The sequence below is a fragment of the Phalacrocorax aristotelis genome, chromosome 12, assembly GCF_949628215.1.
Source record: "Phalacrocorax aristotelis chromosome 12, bGulAri2.1, whole genome shotgun sequence".
NCBI classification, from domain to species: Eukaryota; Metazoa; Chordata; class Aves; order Suliformes; family Phalacrocoracidae; genus Phalacrocorax; species Phalacrocorax aristotelis.
This window is the reverse complement of record NC_134287.1, coordinates 13,486,140-13,504,638: the sequence shown is the minus strand read 5'-3', so window position 1 is coordinate 13,504,638 and position 18,499 is coordinate 13,486,140.

The window sequence follows — 18,499 nt, the reverse complement described above, 5'->3', positions numbered from 1 at the left end:
CCTCCCAAGTCAGGGTGAGCAGGGATGGGTACAGAAAAGTGCATTTTCCTGTAGGACAGGAGCTGCTCATGGGGCAGGGAGCCAGGGAAGGCAGATTCCTTCATGTCGTCTTCCAGCCCCAGGGAAGAGCTGCCCCAGCAGAAGGGGCCGGGAAGGAGGAGAGCCTCTCTGGAGGTTGCCCCCGATCAGGCAGTAAGTGGGGCACATGCATGCAGACATAGTGTTTTTAACAGTGGGGTGGGATTCAACGATGAAATTGAGACTTGTCTTTCCATCATTTGGGGTGAAAATAATTCCCAGATGTTGGAGGGTAATCTCCTAAATATACCAAAATCTACTACCCAAAGCAGAATACAACAAAACCAGAATAAATATGATTCTAACCAGTCAACAAGCAGTCTTCTGCCTCTCCAGTGGTCCGCAAAATTGGCCTTTATAAAGTCCTGAGGGGTCCTCCTGAGCCGAGTACCTGGGGAGGCAGGAACAGGACAAATCCTAAGATGTCTTTACTTCTTATTCACTCTCAGATAGGAAGATAGACATGAGAATTCAGTGTAGTGTGAATAACTTTATCCATTCTTGATATTTCCCATCATCTACAAAAGCGGTTTCTTTTGCTGGTTGTTTTGTATAATTTTCCAAACAATACCCTTTAGCAACAAGACCTCCCTTTTTTAAATGCATTTCCAGAGGGACTTGAGTCCAGATCACACACATGCAAGGCAAGTTTCCAGCATTCTTATTACTCCACTGGAAGAAATAACCAGAGCCAGCATCTCTGAACCATTTCCCAAGCTGTTCTGTTCTTCTGACTTCAGTGTCAGCAATGCAGTTTCTAATCCATTACAGGAATTTATCACAGTACGTGTCAATTTGTTTCTCCTCTTTCCTCTTCTCACTTTAAAATGACATCAGGAAAGAAACTTTACAGCAGGGCTTCTTCTATCCAAGTTTTAGCGACAGAGCACTTTACTTAACTGGATCCTAACCGTGCACATTAAGTTTTAAGGGCATATACTAAACAGATCAGGCTTTACTATAGTCTAGAATTCCCTTTGTTTCCTTTTTGGTGGTGATCTTTATTGCAAACAGTTTGCAATACTAGCAAACAAGCATCTAGGTTTCCTCTTCTTTTTTTCCTTTTTTTTTTTTTTTTTTAAACAGCTTGTCTCCTAAATAGATAGTTTAAAGCATTGCAATAGGAAACATCTATGCTGTAACACAATGGGATGATCCCATTTGGCAATAGTCCTAATCTGATACAGGAGGGACAAGTCTATTACTGAAGAAATGTGAAACATATACGTGTATGCTTGTTGGGTCAAATCCTTCCCTGACAAGTTACTACTCTCTTTACTTGCTGGAGTAAGTATTGAAAAAGGATCTCTGTGCTGAGTGTATTTTCTCTTCCTGCATAGTCAGTAGTTAAAAATCACAATAATGAAAGAAAACGCTGGGGAATACTGCGTCATTGCAAGTTTCTGAAGGGCTCAATCCTACATCACTTATTTTTATGAGTCATTGTGTGAACTGAAGCTGAAAGGATAAATCAAGTGTGTGAGGATTAATGCATGAGTAAAGATTTCAGGATCAGGACCCTAACTCTCAGCCTCATAAATTTCCTACTGGAGAGGATTCAATGTTATTCATTCAGCTTTTAAAGAGGGAGTGGGGAGGCAGTTGTGTCCTTTTTCTTTTTAATTAGATTTCATTTATTTAGATTGTTATGGAGATGGTCAACCACAATAGGAAACCAAAAGCACAGAGTAGGACAATTCCTAGAAGCCTGTTACAATCAGCATGGGATCACATTAAGTGCTGGACACTTTGATTTTGTGGATCTTTGCTGGATCTTTGATTTCCTCAGAGACAAAATAAAAATGGACGTGACTGAAGTTTGTGAAGGGAGACATCTCGGTTCAAATGAGAACATTAAGACATCCCCAAACCAACAGTCAAAAAGTGCCAAAGAATGAAGGAGAGAAAGAGATTCAGATTCAAATGCATTCCCCAGAGTAATTACTGGAGAAACTAGGGGGTGGGGGGCAGAATGGGGGGTGGCCATTGAAGGGGATGAAAACCACGAGCATTACAAAAGGAAAAGGAAAAAAGGGGGGCTATGGGTAAACAGGATGGAGGGAGACAGCATGAGTAGCAGATGTCACCGATTTCATTCCATCACCTTAACTTGCTGTTTGAAAAAACTCCTCATGTGTGACCTGAAAAGAGAGAGAAACAAAATGAAAACAGGCATCAACAAAGCACTCGCTGTACGATTTCAAAAAAATGTAAATTAATGACTGGCAGTAAGAATCTCCAAAGGAAACAACATCCCAGTTTAAGCATTGCCATCAACAAAAGCTCAACAGCATATGGTAATGTTAACTTTAATATGAAAAGATAATAACAATCTTTAAAAAGTGACTTGAGAAAAAACCTTGCTAGGTGCTCATCCTTTTCAACTTGCCTAAAAAGAAAAGATGTTGGAAGGTTTTGTGTTTTTCTTTTTTTTTTCCCCTCTTCCCTTAAACTGTTCACATTGTGAGTTAAATGAGGTTGAGATTGGTACAAATTTTAAATAAAAGTGCCTAGGATCTCTGGCTAACAAGGCATAAAACCAGATTTGTAACGGATAATTACGTCTAAACTTATTTAAATGTAGGCCTATTGATTCAAGTGAGTTCTTTAGAACAGATTCAAGGTAACATTTCCTCCCCCACCCCTCTTCTAAAAGTGTTGTTGTATGGTTGAAAAATGAGCATCCTCTCATGGCCCACGTGAGCCTTACCCTGTGCATTTCCCGCTGCTGGCTGCGCCCTTGCTCAGCACCCTTTCTCAAAGCCTCGTGCCTTGTTCAGAGCCAGCTATCGGGCCACATGTTAGTGATTGCACCTGTGGTAAGAGCACATGCATGTTGCGTGCTAAAACGTTCTTTGCTTCTGCCATTACTGTATGGGTTTATGCAAATTTCTGCCTTCCAGGCACAACTGTTGCCTGTTGTCTTTGAAAATCTCTCCCCTGCCCCATGGTGTAATCAAATAGAAGGAAATAACTTCATTCAGGCCACCCTATGAGGATCTGAGAATACTGTAACTTTGTTTCGGACTTCTTTTATGAAAAGGGGCTATTGATATGATTATGGAACCCAGAAGCAAATGCAGCTTTGAATATTACTTCTGAACCCTGATGAATATCAGTTTCTTAACATGCCTACAATGGGCCAAAGTGACTAATTTTAGAAAAGTGGATATTTAAACCAACAGCACCTCCATGCAAATGTGCATTACACTGCTGTTTTAACCCATGATCCCACAGTGAGGGCTTGGAGATATCATTTTGCAATAAAGAGGTATTTCACGGTCAATTGGCTTTATCCAAAAATAATAGGAAAAGAAGCTTGCAGGGGAAAAACCAACCTAGTTTGGCACAAAATGCTAGCACTACTGGATCTGAGTAGAGAAGAGTTTAAAAGACTCTTGTGCGCTTAGCCGTACGCTGAAAGAATGACACACAAACAACAGCCACCACATGAATGCGTCCATTATATCCTTTATTGAAGATCACAACAATAGTAGCACTTCATTGAAGAAAAGATGATTCCTCTATTATAGACAGGCCCCTCAGATCGCCTAGCTCAGCGTACAACTGCAAGATGTACAGTTCTCTCTGCATTTTCATGTCATTGCCAAAACACACAAAGTAGATTCTCAAATGCCTGGGGCTAAATTACAGCCCCTACGAACCACGCTGGAAGTTTGAGAGCCCAGAAAAAGTTCTGAAGGTTTTCTCTCTCTCTCTTCATAAGAGAAGCCAAAGCTCGTGGGTACAGTGTTTGTCATGTGAAACAAGGCTATTTTATATCATTTGGGGTTGTTTTATTAATGGTGCTGAAAAATTGTTCACTTCGTTTCACTTTTTGTCTCCTTTTGAACGTAGCGGGATGAAGGTAGAGTGTTTTTAACACATCCAAGATAAGAAAAGAATAGACCCTTTTGTCTCTAGAGCTGTATGCCATCACTATTAAAAATCTTTCATCTTATCTCAGACAACAAGCAGAGAGCATGACAAAAAATAGGAGAGTCAACAGTAAAAAGTGTGTGGCAGGCGGTGGAGGCTGACAGGTAGATACAGCCGCCTCTTTGCCTCGAGTTTCGTCCTAGAAGAGCTGATTGGGGCAAAATTTGTTCCTCTCAGGCAGTTCTTCTCATGTTTTGTATGGGACAAAGGTCAGAAGCCTGCTTGCAAAAGAGCCACCTTTGAGCAGGCGAGGAGAGCTGTCCTGCAGGATGAGGGGTGGAGCCAGCCGATGGAGGGATCTTGTATTGCCACAGCATCATTGGTGTCCTAAAAAACTGGCGTCCCTCGGCCCCTGCGTGAAGTTGTTGGCACCATCGAGGGCAAAGGAGAACCAAGGAGGAACACTGTGAACCAAGGGGGGACATCACAACAGGTGCCGCAGCTGGTGACTGCACAGGAATGCTCTGGGGCTGCCACACCAGCAAAATGGCCTGGCCACATGCTTGTCACTGAACACTCACCCAGGCCAGTTTGTGTCTCCTGACACCTGACAAGTGCCATCAATCACCATTCATGACCAAGCAGGAGATGGTACCTAGAATCAGGCTGAGCCCAGCCTGACATTTCAGCACCCCCACCCCCTCTCCCCATGCCAGAGCAGCTCAGAGGGGTGCACTCTGCACTACGGGATGAAAAGGGCTCCTTTCCAAGCCAAGCAAAGGCACTTGTGAATCAAAGTTAAGTTCAGCAGATCATCCTAAGCCAGTTTACAAATGAATATTTAATACATTTCACTTTGACATTCCTGATGTAAATGTTTGGAATTTTCATTTTGAAAGAACATTTAATCTGGAAATTGAATTACATTTCCCTTTTGAGGTGATAAAAAACAACAGTAACAGCCAAAACAGAATGATTTTTTTTTTCCCAACCTGAAATGAATTCCTCTTATGGTTTGATTTTTCTGATTCATTTTGGGGCTACAGGAAGGATAAATGTTTCTTTCAGGTTAGACTGAAAGAATGTTGTTCAAATCAGCCAATGATTCAAAAAAAAAAAAAGAGGTGTGAATGCACCCAGCCCCAGTGTGCAGAGCTCTGCTTAGAAGCCCTTTTCAGTGTGTCACCTGGTGTCACCAGTCTTATTTCTCTTCAAAGATTTGTCACTCGTTCAGCGATTAGAAGTCCAATGGCATCACCTGTAGGTTTCAGGGATATTTGTTTGTCAAGGTGGACTGCACTGGTATTTTACACAAATCTAAAAATACCTACATGATATAATATAGATATTCAACCAGGGCTTTCAAAGATCATTTATAGACCTCCTGCCCGCAACAGTAAAAAAATAAATCAGCAAAGTATCATTTTTGGCAAATGAAGGCAGAGCTGAGGAGGTAAATGGTAAGTAGAAGAGCTTGTAAAGTCTTGGAGGTCCCTTCAGCAACTGTGATTTATCTTTCAACATTTTCTGTTTGTTTATCATCACATTTTGCCAAAAAATAGTGGTTGCTGTTTCTAATTTTTTTAAATAACCTTGTTCCTCTCAGATTTCCCCGAGATGGCAGCACTAAACTCAACACAGTTATCAAAAAATACACCGTGGCCTTGAAAGTATATCTGAGCAAGAGCAGCAATGCTTCTGCTTCTTTCCTACAGATGCTTTGGTCAAAAACTGGTATCAGCTGCATGTTTGCTTGCTTTCTAAATTGGGGGTGACATGCAAAATTCTGCTTAGAAGACTGCTGGCCTTTTAAGAAGACAGTGTGCTATTCAGTTCAATGGGGTGAGACTGGTTTTAAAGGTTGATCAACAGAGTTGGTACAAAACAGATCTTTCAGCTCATTGAACATTTTTAACTTTTGTTCTGTTTTTGCCTCTTGAGCATCAAGAAAAATGATACTTTTAATTGGCTAATTAGTCACAAAGTATTATTCTTGAACTGTTTAAAGCTGCTGGGATTGGACGAAACTTTTATTTTTGATCAGGTCATTGAGTTTGCAATTAAAAATAAGAATAACTTTTAGATTTTAAAAAAACAACAACAAAAAAACCCCTACCCCGCAGAACCTTGGAAGATCTTGGCATTGCCCCAAAATGCATTTTTCATTTAATATTTTTGCCATGAAATGTTTAGATCAAAAGCTGAACAGAATTTCTGGGAGGAATGTGAACAGCAAGAAACTGTTAGCCCTGAAAGTTACAATTTTCTCAGCAGGATCAGTTGCTATTCTAAACAGTGTTTAGTCATCAAATCAGTTTGAAGAAAGTATTCATGATGCTGCCAAATAACTAATGTAGATTCAATGTGTGTATCTTCTGTGGCAAGTTAATAAGCGTGTTTATTGTTCAGTTTTTAAACCAACTGTTAGGCCTGGCATCTTTAAAAACTAGTGTTTATATCCAAGCTTCTTTAAAATTATGTGAAGTCAAAGTCAAATCACCAAGCCCCAAATGGCTTAACTGATTTAGTTCCAAAATTCAACTGGTTTTTGAGACAGAAACATGGCAAAGTATTAATGAGGGGCTTTCTGAACATGAAGGATTTCGACATCTTGCAGTTGAAATCACTGAACAGTGACTCTTGGATTACCAGCTCCAAGTCCAAACCTTACCCTAATTCAACTTCAGAAATTAATCATAAGGCCAACTGGGTCCTCAGCATGAGGCAAATGTGGAGAAAGGTCACACTGCATCAACCCCACTTACACATTGTTGTCCATAAGCTGCTGCTTGATTACCATCCCTATAAAATGTCAGGCTGGGTTCAGAGCCCGAGTGGCCAGCAGTGGCAGCTGGGGACTCTCTGGGACCATGGACCTTGGAAAACCTCTGGTTCTGGGAGCGTGGACCCTGGAAAACCTCCAGTTTGATGCATTTCTTATCCCTGCATTGGGGACCATGAGAAGAAGTTCTCAATGTGATGGTAGCCAGTGTGATGTGTGGGATCTTCCGTATTGCTTTTGGTATCTTCTATATAAGAGGATACAAGAGGACATTTACACAACTAAAGCAACTTTTTCCTCATTTAAAAAAGATATCTAATTTCCTTTACAGATTTGACCCCTTTACTAGTGGGTCCCAAGAGTGACTCCTGCTCTTTAGGTCACTGGAGGGTAAACATGGCCCCACAGTCAGAATGCCAGACCACAGCCGCAGGGACCTATGCCCCACTGCTGTCCTTGCCCTGCATCTATGGGTGACTCTGGGAACCTTCCTTAGTTCTTTGTGCCCCCCTTCCATAAGAAGGGATGCAAAAGACAAACGCTGTCTCCACTGTTGCATTTTAATCCGGACCTATTGGTCTGCAGGCAGGACCATGGTGTCCCACAGCTGTCAGCAGGACAGGGAGGTCACAGGGAGCTGCCTGAGGATGCAAAGCTGAGCTGACATGGGGCTGTCTGCTGGGCTCTGTGAAATGCCTCTCAGAAATGTCCTTTTCAAAATCTTATGGAAGAAGAACATGCCAGATCATTTTTTCTTAACAGAAGAGACAAAAAAAAAAAAAAAAAAAAAAAAGGACAAAAAGAAAAAGGCTTTATGACTCAGTGCTGCATCTAGGAAAAAAGTGTTAAACCCTTTACCTCCCCCGCCTCCCCTGCAGTGCCTGGTTTCTGAGTCACAGTGACCCTCCCAATTACTGCAGGACTATCCCCTTCAGGAAGCATCAGTCAGAGCTTTGGCACTGGTTAGTCCCCCTCTTACATTACCTGATACTTTGTTGGATGAAACCCGATTATTTCTCTCTGCCTTTTCCTACAAGCTGGCTACTGTTGGTGCAATAGCTTCTGCAGCTCCTGCCATCTGGAACAGACTTCCCACCCTGCTGATTTTGGCCTCTGCTTCATTTCAATACTGAGATGAAACAATATTCTCCTCCCTTGTCTATGACTCTTCATTTCTCTCTAGCCTTGCTATTATGTATTATTTATCCTAGTAACTGCTTGACAGTGGTCACTTGTTAGTATGGGCTAAAGAAAAGACAGCAAAATATTTCTAGTCACAAGCTGATATATTTTTTTTTTTACTAATATGGTGGCTTTCCCTAAGCAGTCTCTCTTTATTTGGCTGAAAATATTATTGCATGATCTCTCCTGAAATATGATTAACATTAGTTTGAATTCTTGAGAAAGCTTAATCAAAGTCACTTTCAACCATTTTTAATTATGTATGCATGAAAAAAAATACACATTTCTGTTGTGGAAAAAATATTGTCACACATCCTTATCCTGCTATACGCTCACAGACATCAGATGGCTCAGATGTTGGTAAATCTGGAAAACAGGATATCAAATTAGCAGAAAGGAACTTCTATGGACTAATTGGGCATATAGATCAGGGAGGGAAATAAAACTGTGTCTCTTATAAAGGAGGGTGGATTATTTTCATTTTTAGCTTTTTCTTATATCACAAACCTGAGAAATGAAACATGCCCAATATGCAAGCAAAGCTAAGTTTGCACCAACGAGAAAGCAAAACCCCAAGCACTTTGGAAAGGGTTTAAACCCTCATTCTTCCAGGCACAAAGGAGGCTTCAGCACTGTGGGTTCAAGGAGACATTTCACAGAAGGTAAAATGCAGAGCCTTTAATAACATCCGCAGAAGGGTGGGGTAACAGCCTCTGCTTGAGACACTCTTTTATCCTACTGTTTTCTTCTTCTTTTGCCATTCTTCTCCAGCCACTGAACAAAGATGGGTCTTTGTTCCATCACAACAACGTCTTTTGGATTTGAAGGAGTGGGCAATTAGTCTTTGTGAAGCCCATCAACAACATTCTCCATTAGCCACATCGACCTGGCAATGTTCCGCTTGCTCTCCCCATTTAATAAGAATGTCAGGAAAACACATTTAGAACTGAGTCATCAGTGGTGCTCATTGCCACATGGTATCATCAAGACCAAATATTTAATAGGATTAAAAAATCCAAATTTGTACTTACTCATTTGTAAGGACACCAGCCAGTGACACTGGGTGGGACCGAGAAAAGGCAGAAGGTACAAAGGCCTCGGTGGCTGTAGAGCATCAACAGCTGTTGTGTCAGGACTCAGGGGCCTTAACTGTGGAAGAAAAACCTCTTTGTAAAAGGAGCTATGTGAACATGGAAAGAGACCTGAGATGGCAAGGTGATGACCGCTAATGCACTGGGACTGGCCACCTCCAGCTGGTGGGTACCAGCAGGGGCTGAGCAGGAGCAAGCAATGTTTGGGGAGGGCTTCTAGGGGAAAGGATGACCTGTCTGGAAAGGGTGTGAGTGGCTCCAGGCAAGTGGGAACAATGGCTGTTGTAGAACTGAGGACTGTAGGTCACTGCTGGAGCAGGGGGGCAGGGACGTGGCACAGAAAGCAGCATAAAGAGGCGAGTATGGGGAGGCCGAGCTGTGAAGAGCCTTGTGTTTGAAGACAAGAAGCCTGAAGGAGAGATGTGGTACTTCAGGGCTCCTCTTGGCCTGGAAAGCATGAGACCTTATTGAGTAATTGAGCTGGGAACCGCAGGGTACCACAGGAATGAACCACTGGACCCTGATGGCTTTGCTTGATTTTTCGTCTTCCATTTGCTGTTCCTCTGCGCTCCTCTCTCGTTTGACTGTGGTCGATTTGTGGGGTTTGTTTTCCTTTACTTCATTCCACCTTTTCTCTTTCCTTTTATGTCCTAAATTGTTATTCAGCTGTTTTGATTTAAATTATGTTTATGTACAGTTACTCACAGCTCTGACTGTTGCCTCCTCCCTCCTGCGACTGTCTCTGATGCTTGCACATTCGCTTTGGCTCCTTTACAGCAGATGCCTGGAGCAGTAAATGAAAGCAGCTCTTTTATCAGGGAGCCCTTTCACCTCCAATTTTTTTATTTCTTATTAAGGCTCCAACCAGCCCTAGCTTTCTCTTCAAATGTAGTACGCACAACTCAAAACAACAACAACAACCACCACTGCCACCAGAAACTCAGCTAAACTGCAAAATTATGGACTCTTCTAAACCCTTTCTCGTCCCCCTCTCTTGTTTTTTAACAGTGCAGTGTTACTCTTAGAGGGTGTTACACGGACCCCACTGTGGCACTCTGAACACCACATGTGGCCAATCTAATTTAGCCTATGGCTAAACAAATCCCCAGTCGTGGAATAAACCTGCTTATGTTATTAACAAATGCTGTGAGAAAATGTTTAACGCAGCTTTGTGAAATAGAAGTAAAAAAAAAAGGCCTATAATTTCTTCCAGGGCACAGAAATGTCACTGTGGTCGGCAATTCACTGAAATGTGAATATTCAAATATGTATATAATTCGGTGTTTAAAAGAAATTGAGGGGACGGGTATTTTCTTTTACAGGAGACTGCAAACATCAACATTGAAAATCTGGAGACTTCTTGAAGATTTTCCAAGAAAAGTGGACAGAAGCAGTTCAGTTTTGAAATTAAAGCCTCTGTGCTTCCCAAGGGGTTCGTGGGTTTTTCATAAAATGAGATGTTTTTCATAATTTTGAAAAGAGATGCATCCCCCCCATAAATCCCATCTGCAAGTCTGCCCTTCTACAGACGAACTCCGTATACCAGTGTTTAAAAGGAAGATGAAAAATGCCATCAGTGTTAAACATATTCCTAACTCACTGAAAGATTTTTTTTTTAACCTGGACATTATGCCACATTACCAAGGAGCAAACAAAATAAAAAAGAAGCAAGAAAACCCACACTAGCAGCAACATTTCCAGCAAAAACAGGTTTAAAACAAAAATACGACCAACTTTGCAGCAAAGTATACTCAAAAACCAATGGAGTATTTGTTTCAGGAGCTGAACTCACAAGTGTTTACTCGTGTGAGTTGTCTTTCTTGTCCTTTCAAATCACTGAAGAGAAAAATGCCTGTAAGCTTATAACCAGCCTCACTAAAGTTCTTCTTTGTCCTTCAAAGACCTTTGTTTCACCTTGCATAGAGATAGTTTAATCTCATATTTGGAGTGAATTCTAACATGTGTAGAGGTACAAGAACTGGATCCAGAGGCTGAAATTTGCAATAGCAAGAAAAAAGAGCATTACAGCATGGTATGCTTGGAATGCTATCAAGACATAAGTAATAAAGAAAAGACATTTTCAAGGAAGCATAATAATAGAGTAAATACAGCCAGTTAGCATGGATGAATTTCAAAGAGGGAAGAAAGGAAACATCATGTAAAGAACTGCATAACAATGGATCTGAAAGATATCCAAGTAAGAAGAAAATAGCAGTTCTGTCCCAAACATTAGAAGGCTTCTGCCTGCCATTATGGAAGATTATGCTATTATTCAATTACATAATGGATACTTATATAATTCATCCAATTGTAAACAGATTCTTTAAAAATCCATTTTATCCCACAAACAAGAACACAATTTTTAGCAAAGAACCACTTAAACCTTTCTTCCTTGTATCTCTGCCTGTACAGCTTATGTTTTTCATTCACCTGACTAGATGGTTTTCTGCATCCTTTCTGATCAGCACCAGAGAAGAAACGTGAAGTGTCCTTTTCCCTTTTATCTGCTTCTCAGTCCCAGCAGTAAGAATGCAGACTTCCCTCATGAGAAGACTCCTGACTATTCAGGAAGCCAGCAGCAGTGCATCCTCCAGAGCTCCACATCACAAGTGACTAAATTCTCCCTGAACACCAAATATTTATGCAGCTAATCAAGTATTGTGAATGATTCCTCCACTACATAAATTGTACCTCGCAAAGCAAGGCACAGAGGACTTGCTACTCTTCCCAGCTGACCTGCCCAACTGAGGGGAACCAGGTGAAGAGCAGCAACAATTTCTGGTGGTGGTTAGGACACAGGGCTGGGATTGACAAATCTGGGTTCATTTCTCCTTCCTGCAGCCTTCCTGAGTGACTATTATTAGTTTCTTGCACATTTAATTCAGCCACCTGTGGCCTAGCCCCTATTTTGTCTTGTCTCCTTAGATCAGGACTGCTGGGGGACTTTGAGAAATGACTCCCTTTCCACTGCATGGTCCTGCTCAGCCTGGTATCCAGCTGTGCAAGGGATGTTGCTTCTCTGATGCTCCAGTCTGTGATCTGGGGAGGGCAAGGTGCAATCGGGCAGGCACTGTTGTACAAAGGAGTTAGGGATAAATTACTCCTACAGAAAGGAACAGACAGAGGTAACTGAGTCATGGGCAATTCTCTAGTCTGCCCCAGCTATGGTATGGGTATGCTCTAAAAGCAGGCTGTGAAATTACAGCTGTATATAACATACCTGCCATTGCAACCTATACATAGCTATCATTGCAGTCTCTGAGAAAAAATAAGATAATTTCCAGGTTTCCTACCACCCTGTGCACTGAGCCCTGGTGTCTGTCCCATGCCTTGGCATGGACACTGTTTGCAAAAGTATGGATTCGTTCTTCCTGGGAAGGAAGGATTTCCAGGTAAAACCAGTCTTTGTGCACTCCTGCTACATGGGGCTGGTTTCTTACCCAGTCTGCATGCATAAAGCACACCCTGTATTGATGTGGGACCCTGTCTTGGTGCCTAGGGAGGAAATGCCAAATCAGATTGATTGCCCTGAAGGTGGTTTAAGAATTAAAATGGCCTGAAGCACAGGTGGGATTCGGGGGGGTTAGATGCATGGTGGCTTTTGAAGTACAGAGAAACTGTAGGTCCTTGTGGAGGGTACACTGAAGAGATGTGATGGGGTCTCAGCTAAAAACAGAGGAAAAGCAAAGAAATGCTGTAGATACTAAGGGTAAGAAAAGAGGTTGTAGTGGGACATATTCATTTCCAGACCCATAATAATGCATTGGTGTTTTAAGAGTTAAAACCTAAGTGCAGACAGTGATTTTGGAGCCCCTTCTGCCATAGCAAAATTTACACCAGGTGGTGGGTTTTCAAATGCGACATCCCCAGTGTAGAGAACTGGAGGGTTAATATGAAAATAATTTTAAGAATGGGTAATTTTAAAGGCCTGGAGATTGCTGCCTTGAATAAAATACCTTTCCTCAGGCCCAATTGCAGGGAGTGGTACAGGTTGGGAGCAATTAGAAGAAAGAAAATCTGCTTTGAGTGCTCCCTCACAGGGCCAACAACAAAACAAACAAACAAAAAAACCCCACACAGCTGCCAAGTGGAAGTTGATGTTTAGCTACATGTCAAGTAAAGTTGTACTGAGGAGTAGCGGGATGCTTCAAAGTGGCTGCTCATGACAAGGTCCTTCCTGTAGGCTTTGCACATGCCCAAGCATGCACACATGAATAAGACTGGAACCACTAGAGAAGACAGAAAGCCCTCTGAAGATGGGAAGAAATCAAGAGAAAAGATGTTGACCTATCCAAGCTGGCTCAATTCTATTAACAAGGGATAGCTGAACGCTAAATGAAGGGGAAAACATGGCATTATCTAGATACAGGTTTGTCATAAAGGTTGCATTATTAATTTCAAATATTTTAAAATATTAAAGACAACAAACTTGTGCATAGGTGACAATTGCCCATCCACACAGATTAATTTGGGTGAAAAATAGTAAGTATTTTGGGTAATCCTATTGCAGAATACACAGAACAAGATAAACTGTATTTCTTGTGCCTTTGTTATTTTATTGCACACATCGTTCATTCAAAGTCTTAAATATTTACTTGATCTTCTACCTAGCAAAGTAGAAAAAGCCTGGGTTTTTTCTTCTGCACTGAGAAATATGTAACATCCCAAGGTCATACAGGAAGTCTGTGGCATGGAGAAGAATTGCTTTCATCTCTCCTGAGTCACATGCCAGTGCTGCCATTTCCCAGCTATTCTTCTTTTCTATCTGTGATCAATGTTTTATCTTATAAACTGTGGAAAGATAGGGACAAAATGCAATAACTGTCTCCTCCAGAGATGGGTGGTTCCATTCAGTCTCACTGCTCTGAAATAAAAAATAAAAAAGCATATAGAATTTTGAGGAAAGATCAATTAAAAGCAGAAAGAAAAATTGGATGTATTTATCATACTGTTTTTTAAGAGATGACTGGCAGACAGCAGAGGACAAAGAGGGTCCTTTTGTAATGGGTTCTTCTCACTCTTAAGTGTTTCTAAATGGTAATGGTCTCTAACTCTATGTCAACTCTTTCCAACTTCATTCATCAAACAGAACCTCTAGAGAGACTGTGTTGAACCCCATGGCTATAAAATTCCCTTGGTGCTGTAATCAACTGAAGGTACAAAAATTCCATGGAAATAAATCCCAATTAAATATCCATTAACAAAGATGGAAAGATCACTGGGGCTATTAGAGGCAGCCCTAAGACACAGTAACCACACACACAAAGTTGTCCGGGTTCTTATTTATCTGCTTTAATCACGGTAGTGCGACGAAAAACCTTCCTAACATTTCAATAACTAGCGCTAATTTATTGCAACTGAACTCAGTAGCATTTTCATGAAGCTTAAGTACTTATTATTTACATCACGGCAATAATTAGCAATCTCCATCCAGATCATTCCTTTTTCCTCAGTATTATAAGAGAAGCTTCTGCTCCCCTTCCTCCAGAGCCAGAAACAATGGAAGATGTAAGCCCCAGTTTTTACCCAAGCAACACAAAAGGTTGAAGCAACTTGTCTCATTTCACTTGGAAGGCTGTGGCAAAGTCTGGAATTGAGCAGACTTTTACAGAGTTTTAAATATGGAGACTCCCCTTTAATAGAAGGACGCCTTTAACCTCATTGCTGGTAATAGGCTTGGTTCACAAATGTGTAACGCTGGCTGATTTCTGCCACGTTCCAGAGATTTAACGCAGAACTGAGTAAGCATATTATTGTTGAAATGCCTACTCCCATGTTGCCAGTCAAGTACAGCTTTGTTCTTTGAGCATTCAGGCACATCTGATCCCAAATCCAGCTATGCTTCATGCTCCCACTGAAAATATGACAAGGAGACAGTCCTCAAGCTCTCTGGCAGTGAAACACCGTTCAGGATGCTGAGCACAGGGCAGCGCCCACAAGGCTTGACCAATTTATTTATTGATATTGCAAAGTCAGTTTCCTCCTGCACCTTAAACCTTTCTGCCGAATATAAGTAGAATGAATCCTTGTCACCCTGTGACAATTTACACCAAGCAAAAATCTAGTCTTTGCAACTTCTTCAAACCTTGCTGCAATTATAGCTGCAGACCCACAAAAGACCAAGACCTGAATATTCCTGATATTGAAATAGACTGTGCCATCCTAACTGCACCATCACCTAACAAGCGATGTGATCTGTGTGATACACTTTAGTCCAGGTTTTGATCTCGACACAGTACACAGAGAGCATCGTTGAAAGTGACATGTGATATCTTACTGAATTCAGGCTCAGGGAAATTGCCAGTACTTATCTTGCTTGACCAGAGTACAGCCTTCAAAGCAGTAATCATGAAATCTTATTACTCTACAAAGATTGGAATTATACACTGGTATCTGTGGTTCACACTTTTTGATTGGTTTAGGCCTTACTTGACTGGGAGATACTAGTTTCTGTCAGTAGGAAACTATTCCTCAGTGGTGTTTTCCTTCTGTCAAGCACCTACCTGCGCCAAAGGGGCGTGCATTACATACAGCTTTGACAAATTTTGTCCTGACAGGCAGAAGCACAATTTATTTGGTTTTCCTCAAACCTGAAAGGCCACCTACACTCTCTTATCCAAGCGCCATGAAATCAAACTGAAAAATTAATGCTTAGCAAGCAAGCACTGTTAAAAATCAGAAACCACTGGCTTTGCATTTTCATCTGCTGCCTTAAAACATTTACTCCTACTGCAAATAATTGACTAATCAAATTAAAACTTCCTCAGGAAAGCAAGTGGTTCTAACCTGGCCCGTGTACTTTCCACTTCACACTAATAAATCAATATTTTTCTACTTCCCTTTGCCTTTCTTCCTGTAGGTTACCAGTAGTCTCATTGCCCAATTGCTGTTGCCTTTGTCAGCTGGATTCTGGCTTTTCCTTTCTTTTTGCTGGCAACTGTTTTAAAGCTTGTGCGTAGCTCCAGAGCACACTCTCCATCAACTGACTTCAACAGAGACTTCTTTTTGCAATGCATCATGTTGTCTTCCCTGGTGCAGGTTTCTGCCCTAACGTTCACATCTGGCTGGCTTCATGGATCGGTTCTGAAAGCAATAAATCATTATGTTTCCCACCTAGCCACCACCAGCATATTTCTGCAGACCATCATGTGCCCTACATTTGATTAAATAAGAAACCCTTAGACTTCATTCATAAACATGTAATAGGCCTGTAGAAACTATAGCAATCAGCTCCAAGAAAGAAGGTCTTAAGAAAGTGTGCCACATATTTTTAGTGTCTTTCAGTACATTTTGTCAATTGGAAATGAGGACAAGCTAAGATTGCATGACTGATGTTTCCTCACAGATACCTCAGCCACATCATTGGCCAAAGGCTCCTTCTCAAACACCAGGTTAGAAAGTCAGCTTTGATCAAACTCTGATTATTGAAAAATATCAAATCCTGGAGCTGGCCACAAGCCCCTGGTTTTTAATTCCTACTGAGAATACTCTCTATCTCACACAGATCTGATTTTTTGTTGCTTTTTTTTTTAGTAAGGCTGATAACTGTATTTAAGACATTCTGGAGCAAAGACTGTTAATGAAATCTGCAAACTGAGGCACAATGACACGGGTACAGTTGGTATAGCAGAAGATAAATTTTGATGAGCTTCTCCCTGAAAACCCTCGATTTTGGTAGGTTTTAGATTCCCAAAAATGTAGCTATTTGGGGTAGATTATAATCTACAAATGCCCATCTTATGCTGACTTTTCTTTGTAAATGTTCAATCAAAATGACCTAGCTGTTTCCCTGAATGGGCTTAGGAGGATATACATTGTTTTTCCCTTTGTAGTAAATGGATTGCTAGATAATTTTCCTCCAGGAAGCTGTGCTAGGTCCTCCTGGGAACACATACCCACAGGCGGGGTTATGAACTCATAACCCTGTACCTTTTCTTACTGGTGAAAGCTGCGAAAGTTTGCCTTTTTCCACTGCAAATGGAAACCCAGGCAAATCTGAATGTGTTGTGGGTCTTTGAAAAGTTACAGCTTGTACAAGTTTATATGGAGACTCATTAGATGCTGGAGTTTGATTCTCAACAACTCCACCAAACCATATGGCTTCCTCCTCACCTCAGTCCTCCCATCCTGACCAGGTCATACAGATACTGTCCTACAAAATAAAGCAGCATCTCGCCACCTGGGCTCTGTGGCCACAGTTCCCCTGCCCTAGGAAATGGTAAGAGTTGGAATTAATGTGGAGTACTGGAAAATCAAAGAGCAGGAGGGGATCTGCAGTGCTGGGCTTGAGCAGGGGAAAGGCTGGTAGGGAGTTGGAGGTTGAATGGGGAAGAGCTGGTACAAATTCAAAGTAGCACAGAAAAAAGAGGAAAGGAAGATGACTGGGTGTTTGGGAGGACAAGAACAATAGAAGTCCTTAGCATCTGTAGTCTGTACTGCCAGAAAGTAGCAATAAAAACACACAGACAAAACAGCTCAGCTAAATTAGTATTAAATCCAGGAGAGGTCCTTGGGTCAAATCCTCTCTTGTGCACTTCAAGCCCTGTCCAGTGCCTGAAGAGATGTGGGACCGTGGGAATGTGCTCCACCACTGCCAACACATTGAGCCAAGAAGCACTTGAGCCAGCACCACTGTGCATTGATTTAACAGGGAAAGCAAGGGGAACAGGGTAAGTCTGACATCCCCATCCTACATGACCCACACACAGCACCCAACGCTGCAGCCCTCTTCCCTGGAGGCACTCACAGAAGACTGAACACAGCTCATTGCAGCAGCAATAGCTGTGATGCCACCTCCCACCATAATCTGCAGCCACCATAAGCAATGAAAGAACCTTGCCAAGACCTGGGACACCCTCCCTGAATTTTCTTTTCACTCTGCAGCATAGAGAGTGCATGTTCCCTGTGCAGGGGAGTGCTGCAACCCTGGCCACATAGCAGAGATTACTCGTGGGGGCAGAAGGAAAATACCAGAGGGGACAGGACTTCAGCCTATGGGTTCAGAAGCTCGGTGAGCCACAGGAGCCCTTGGCTTGTTCCCAAGACTGTTTATGATCTTTGCATGAAACAATCATTGAGCAAATTTCTTCAGTACCCCCATCTCATTCGATGAATAGCGAGTTATACAGTATTTCATTGCAACACATAACTCCATTATTGCTAAAAGGCATGAGGTGAAATTGTAGATATTCCTTGACTCCCATCCTATTACTAGTATGAGACAAAATGATACATGTGCTGATAAAAGGATTTGAAATTATGGTCTGTGTGTCAGAAGTGCCAGTACAGTCAGAATTATTTTTAAAAGATTATATTAAAGCATAAATTAAAAGGCTATCCAGACAGAAAAGTAGATGACTTCCAATAGGGTATAACATCTATCAAGGTTTAGCATATACTGTGTAGTAACTCTTAATAGGCTCAGTCTTTCTCATAGATTATTCACATATTCTGTGGGAAGTCCGGCTGGATCCTCTTTCTATCCCCT